Raw genomic sequence first — 7,566 nt, forward strand, 5'->3', positions numbered from 1 at the left:
TTTGCATTTTGCGACACTCGTCCGCGTCTCGGCCGGTCGTTCTCGCTAGCAGACGATTATCGACAGTCAAGAAAAAGCATTCCGCTGACCTGAGCATCGATAACGAGAGAATAGATACGTAGCAAGCGAGCTGGTGGTATAGATCCATAACTTAAAAACCCGAGACTGGGGGACAAAAAACGACAACACAGACAAGGTGTCAGACACAACACAGCATCGAGTTCGCTGAAGATCGAGTATTTTGACTATTACAACTTTCCGCCACGATTTATGGAATGTGGCGTTCAAGATTAAAATTTGTCCAATGGCTCATTCCAGACATACCACTACAGCATACTAAGGTCCCAATGTACTCTATTGTTGTTTTCCAATCCAAACTCGTTCCAAAATACAGGGTGTTCCACTCGCAATAGACCTCTACCCGAGAAACGTCATCATGACATTGGTAGACAGACTAAAACCGAAACAAATCGGAAGGGGAGGGCTGGATTCCACGAATGGCCACTTGTTCGCTGCCTCCTATTGAAAGAAAAGTAGGACCGAAGGTCGCGTCCCTTTCAGGGACCATCGTAATCCCCTCAAGACCGTGGCTTTCGGGCGCGACCTTGTTCGCCCCTAGCTCCCAGCGTAGTTCAACTTTACCAAATTGGTGGCGCTGTCGAACACTATGACGTGATTTGTTTAGAAACAGGAAGAGGTCTATTGGCACCGGTTTTTACGCCGCATAACGTGCTAAATAACCAACGTATGGAAATAAAATTATCATTGTGCTAACCTTAGTCGTCTATAGGATGAATGATGATATTAAATGAAGTAATGTAAGTGGTCGCCCTTAGCATGCAGATAGGCTTGAACGCGACGCTTCATGTTAGCGAAGGTTCGCACCAGCTGTTCAGCATTCACGAGCGCAATTTCGCGGGGAATGTTTTCTTCCAGTGCCGCGATAGTCCATAGCTTGTTCCGGTACACTTTACCTTTCGGCATGCCCCACAGGAAGGAATTAACGGGTGTAAGGTCAGGCGACACCTCAGTGTTTACAGTCCCTTCGAGATGACACGATTTTATTCATTTCATTCATTGGAGGAGCACTTCGTCTGATATCGTCATGCAGCCTATAGACCACGGAAAGTACACCTATAATTTCATTTCCATACGTTGGCTATTTCTCCGTGTTTTCCGATTTATCCGACAGGATCCGAAAAACATACGCCGGTAAAATTTAAAGCAAGTTAGATTTATCCGAAAAACTCCGCTTTTGGGCGCTGCAGTAACCGAGAGCTCAGCAAGAAAAGCCATGCCCTGATTGACGGGGTTCGTTTCCTTTTTCTGTCGAGACTGGCCTCGCATCGCGCGTTGATACCCATCCTAGCCTAGAGGCATCTCGACGTTGAAGTCACTAAATAGCAGAGATGGAGAAGTTACTCGACAAAAGGAACTCGTTACCAGTCAAGTTACTGTGCAAAAAATGTAAGCAAGTTACTAACGAAGTTACAGGTAATGAAAATGATCTTGAAGTTTCTAAGCTACTTTGGAAAAGTGACGAGTTACTTTCAAGTTACTTGCTACCTAATATACACTGTTGAGTTCCTGACCTTTCTATAATTAATTTAGATACTGACCTCACAATCAGCGGTGCAAGACGTTTTATAATAGTTTTGATATATGAAAACTGTACCAATATTTGATATGACGAAACAACAACAACAACTTTATTTAAATGATGATGAGTGCTGAGTTTCATCGCCAGGGTCGATATTCTACCCCACTGCTGGGGGGTAATGTGATGAAATGGAACATTGAGTCGCCTCACAGTGAGGACCAAAGTCCTACAGTGTCCCCGAAACTTCAGAAGTGCTTTTAGGACAGAGCGTTCGTGGGCTGGATTTGGCCATAGACCAAGCAATTTTGACAGGGCGAGAGGGCGAGAGTCCAACTGATTTAGAGACACTGAAAGCATGTGATGTTGCGTAGCCACTGGGTGCGTTAAGTAAGCGCCTCGGAGCGCGAGTGTTTCAGACTGAGCGCCACTCGCACACGCAAGAGTGTGAGACTCCGTGCCGCTCCTCGAGCTCCCGTTTCAAATGGGTGCATGGAAGCAGTCGACAAGCGCCCAGGTGCTTGAGATTTTTCGTGACGTGCTTCCTCTTGAGCGGGTAAGCGAGCGAGCAGGTAGTGCTCCAAAATTGCTTTTCGCTGTTTAGTGGCCACTTCGGGTGTCTCATACTCCCGATTTGAGTGCGCCAAAAGAGGGACGCCTACTTAACGCACCTATTCACTAGCTCGCGCTTCATCTCTCTGTAGACGATCTTAGAGGGGTTGCTACAAGTCATTCCAGGTTATTCCGGATAAACGTAAAAGACGGTTCTTTGCAACGATGTGAACCTACATTGAAAGTTTCACAGCGAGGAGGGTAATAGAAGCGGAGAAAATGGGCAGCGCGAATACCGAAACTCATGAGGCTCTGACATCACAGCCCTCGCCGCCGCCAGTGAGGCAGCGCACGAGAAGTGGCGTGCGTACGGCTGCCAATGGGAATGGACGCAGCTCTGACCTCTGTGACGTCTGCGCTTCGCTCGAGAGTGTGTTCGAGGGCGTGTATCTCGCTAAGTCCGACACGTAGAAGAAAAGTTATTTTTTTCCTTAGTATTCTGGCGTGCAGTACAATGCGTCCATGATGTAATGAACCACACCTATGAAAGTGTCCCAACACCTTTAATAGTAGCTTTCTGTGCTCTGAGCGATTGTTGAACCCATACGGACAGCCGCAGTGGAGTCCACTTCAAACTCTGAAACAGGCTTATGAGTAACCATTGCAAGTGATCAACGTGATCAACACCCACTGGAGCAAACATGGCGAAGGATGTACCACGTGACATCTTCTGTCCAATTACGAGAGGTGTTCAAGTCAAATCGGGACTTTTCATTTTTCGCAAAAGTAAAATGAACTTACAGGCGAGAATTAGTTTTATTTTTCAACGTAATCTCCAGCTGCACTAATGCACTTGTCCCAGCGTTTCACGAGGGCTTGGATGCCAGCAGCGTAGAAATCCTTACCGGCGCGTAGCAGCCATGATCGGACCGCATTCTTGACCTCGTCGTCGCAGCTGAAGTGGCGGCCCCCAAGGAACGCCTTCAGTGGCCCGAAGAGACGGAAATCGCTGGGGGCGAGGTCTGGACTGTAAGGGGGATGTGGCAACAACTCCCAGCCAAGTTCCAGTAAGGTGCGTGTCGTGAGATGCGCGGTATGCGGGCGTGCATTGTCCTGTAGGAGGAGGACTCCTTTGGTGATGAGGCACGGCCGCTTTTGCTTCAGCGCCTTATGCACATCCCTGAGAACCTCGCAGTAATATGCACTATTGATGGTGGTACCACTGGGCAGAAGATCAACATGAACAGCGCCAGCCTTGTTCCGGAAAACCGTGGCCATGACCTTACCCGCAGACGGGGGGCTTCGGAACTTCTTGGGAGTTGGCAAGCCCGGATGCTTCCACTGTTTTGATGCGCGTTTAGACTCAGGAGTGAAATGGTGCGCCCACGTTTCGTCGCAAGTGATGATTCGATCAAGGAACGGCTGTCCTTCAGTGTCGAAACGGTACCTTAGCTCCTGGGAGATTTCCAGTCTTCTCTGCCGGTCAAACACGGAGAGCTGCCTCGGGACCCAACGGGCACTAACTTTCCGAAACTGGAAGTGTTCATGAATGATAGTGTTCAACGTTCCCACGGAAAGGTTCGTCTTTCGATCCGTTCGAGACATGTTATCCGTCGGTCCTTGAGGATCAGGCGCTCCACAAGTTGGATGTTCTCAGGAACTCTGACGCTGGGCTCTGAGCCGCCCCGGCCGGGATCGTCCTGCACTGATGTACGGCCGTCTCGGAACCGTTTGCACCACTCAAACGCTTTGCTGCGGCAAAGTGTATCGTGGCCATACTGAGCCTGAAGTATTCTATGAATTTCAAATGACTTTACGCCTTCATTCACGAGAAACTTCATGACAATTCGCCCGATGTGCGCGCTCACCTCGTTGTCGGCCATCTTGTCCAGCACGTGTCTTCTGTTTTGCACAAACTTTGGACCACCACGTTGTGAACGCGGAGGCCTGTCGCGTGTGAAAATGACGAAAAAGAAGTAGCGCGAGCCATTTGTACACTCAGGAGACAGAAAGTTCCGGTTTGACTTGAACACCCTTCATAGAATGCCAGGATGGCTGCAACTCCTATGGCGTCAGCACCCTTTGGCAAGGGCGGATCCAGACCCTGGGTTTGGGTGGTGGGGCGGTTTCTTTGTTGAAGCGCGTAGTGGAGGAGGGGAGAGAGGGAAATCTAATGTATAAACTGACGTTTGGGGGCAAACGCCCCCCCCCCCCCCCCCCTGATCCGCCACCACCCTTTGGAGACGCGCCTTTTGGCCAAGCACAACATAGTCTGACTCGTGAAAGAATTTTCGGAGGCGAATGGAGGTCATAATACAAGATGGCATTGTACTCTGTGCAAACACCTCTCTGTCCTTTCACGACAAACGCTACATCTTCACAAACACATACACACAAAAGAAAGAAGGCTTGGGCGTGCTGGTCTTTGGAAAATCTCTCGCGGAGCAGAGCATGGAAGGAAATGCCACGAAAAAACTTCCTCAACGCTGCAATTTGATAAAGAAAAACTCGCAGTAGTGCTTCCTCATATTCCAATGATTACACATGAAAGTTCGGCTCTAAACTAAAAATCGTGAGAATCCATGTTGGTGACACATTTTTTTACTATGCGTCCCTTGGGAGACGTTGTGCAGGGAAAGGGCGACAAGGGGATGAGTGTTCCCCGACTCTCTCACTCAAGGAGGCTCTCTTGTTTCCCAGCATGAGTTCATGGATTTTGAACCTCAGTTCTTGGATATGGCCATTTTAAGCCGCTAGATTAGTTGCACGTGATACCAGGAAGACTGCAGGAGGGCTGAAATGTGTATTTTAGCCTTTCCCGTGCTTGCAGCATCATTTGAATGCCCGACGCTCTTTGCATAAATTTTCGCTATAGGAGGAAGAATATCCAAGAACTGTTTTTGTGATATAGAAATGCTACGAGGATGGAAACATTGCCAAATGATGTCATTAAACTGGTGACGCTGTTCGTAAACGGTTCGGAGAACTAGGCGGAAGTTGAAGCTTTTCATCACATATTTCTAAAATACACTCTCTTGTGATTCGTCATATAAATGTATAATGATATGATAATACGGTTTTTTTTTTTTTTCTGAAAAGTTTGTATTCACAGCGTTTACTTAGGTGTCACAGGCAATAATACGGGAATTTACGCCCAAAGATAACTATGATATTTAACATTTCACGTGGAAATCGAGGAGTGTTGTGGCGAATTCCGCTGGTTGTGCAGTGCAGTGGTGGTGGCGAAAGAGCTCGCCGTTGTCGGCCTCACAGAGGTGGGCAACATCACGACTAACGAACTGTGGGGAATGTGCGTCCTGGGCCGACTTCTAAGGGAACTATGCCGACATATGTCTGACAGCGTCTGAGGAAAACCCAGGGAAAACCCGGCCCATTCAGCACAGCCGGTGCCGGGAATCGAACCCGGGTACCTCCCAGTCTCCACGTTACCACTAAGCCACGCGAGCTGGTGCAGTGCAGTGTAGAGACCCGGTGGTGGTGGTGGTGGTGATAGGGCTTGCCGTTGTCGGCCTCACGTATGTGGGCAACGTCACGACTCCGTCCAACGTCCGGTGTGGGTTGAGTGTCCAAACGTACGGGACGACCAATGAAACGTGGCGCGTGTTGGACTCAAACGACCAATGTAAACGTGCACGCTCGAGCAAGAGTAATATTTTCACACTACAACGATCAGCGGAACTCGATATTAGATTTGTACCTAGCAACATGCTAGATACTAAATTGTTGGTGCCCCCTACACTGTAAACTGAAAAACACCCTTATGGGTGTAAATGGCTTGTCCTATAACTGACACCTCTTTTTACACCATATGGTCTTAGAACACCCTTTTCAGAGGGTGTATTCTGTGTAAGACACCCTTTGAAAGGGTGCTTTTCCTTGAAAATGCCTTCTTTTGCACCCTTTAAACACCCTTTTAGGAGGGTGTTTAACAACTTTACACCCTCCTAGAAGGGTGCTTAAAGGGTGCAAAAGAAGGCATTTTCAAGGAAAAGCACCCTTTCAAAGGGTGTCTTACACAGAATACACCCTCTGAAAAGGGTGTTCTAAGACCATATGGTGTAAAAAGAGGTGTCAGTTATAGGACAAGCCATTTACACCCATAAGGGTGTTTTTCAGTTTACAGTGTAGGTGCTAGCAGAGCACATCCGGAGACGTCTTGAGACTCTTATTAAGTATTTAAGAACATGATCAAATCATATTTGACTAAAGTTAACTAAGAAGTTTGTTTTATCAAATGGATCTGTGCTGATTTTCTGTACACTTCACGTTATGTAACACGGTTTCGCATAAGAAATTTAATTTTTATTTCGCAGAGCTGCACGCGAGAAAAGAACCCTCAACTACCCGTCAGTAACTACCAGTGTCCGCCCATTCATCAAACGCCGCTTCGTCGAATGCCGCTTCACTCAACACGTCACCACGTGGCCTGTACAAGACATGCAGATACGTTTCAGGGTCCTCATAGTAAGCAGCAAATGTTACTGGTATTTTGAAAATAGACTCAAGTGTACGGCGTAAGCTATTGAAGAATGTTGACTATTATAAATACTTATAAATTAACTGAGATCAATCTGAGATCAATAAAATAGCGCGCTGTCCGAAAATATAAAGACAATACAAAGGTCTACTGCACGGTTCATATTGTCCAGGTGCATAAGATTCCCTCGGTAACATCTATACGGTAATTACATTTAAATAATAAAAATGATTAACTAAGTTGCGAAATCTTTGTTTCATTTGGAGGGCGACTGCCCCAAGGACGGTCTTCCAAAATTTTAGGTTCAGTACTGCTAATAAAAAAGAAAAAAAAAAGCGTCACTAGACTTATAAACGGAGAAAACAGCTGATATCTAGGTACCGTTCATTGAAGTCGTTACCTGTGAGATGCGAAAACGAAGCTTCCTGTGAACGGTGCGGGTACGTCAAAAAGATTGCCAAAAAATGGTTGGATTCGCCAGCATACACCAGCAAAAAAACAGACTAACAATAAAATTTATTATATTTCATTAATGTTATGATACGCGTATGTCCTTATATTACATACATGAATTGGTGCCTAGTACAACGACATGGTGATGTCCTTATACATTTGACGCATTTTATTGCAATAAGTATTGCAGTAAATTTAGGCATCAGAAAATTAGCCATTTTGCAGTGGTGTCAGAAAAATGTGTGCTTGTCATGGTGGGGCTGTTGGTAGTTGAGTGATGTATTAGTGTTCGCCTTCAACGCTTCGACGGCGAGCAATTGTCTGCACCACTCCAAAAACACTTCAGCTGAATCAGGACTACCTTTTGCATATCTTGCTTTCATTTCGTTACGCATTCTTCCTATCGGGTTCACTGCATTTGCCATTACCATTACATTACTGTCATAATCTCGGCGGATAGGCCCAT

Source organism: Ornithodoros turicata, chromosome 1 (genome assembly GCF_037126465.1).
Source record: "Ornithodoros turicata isolate Travis chromosome 1, ASM3712646v1, whole genome shotgun sequence".
In the NCBI taxonomy this organism is placed as follows: Eukaryota; Metazoa; Arthropoda; class Arachnida; order Ixodida; family Argasidae; genus Ornithodoros; species Ornithodoros turicata.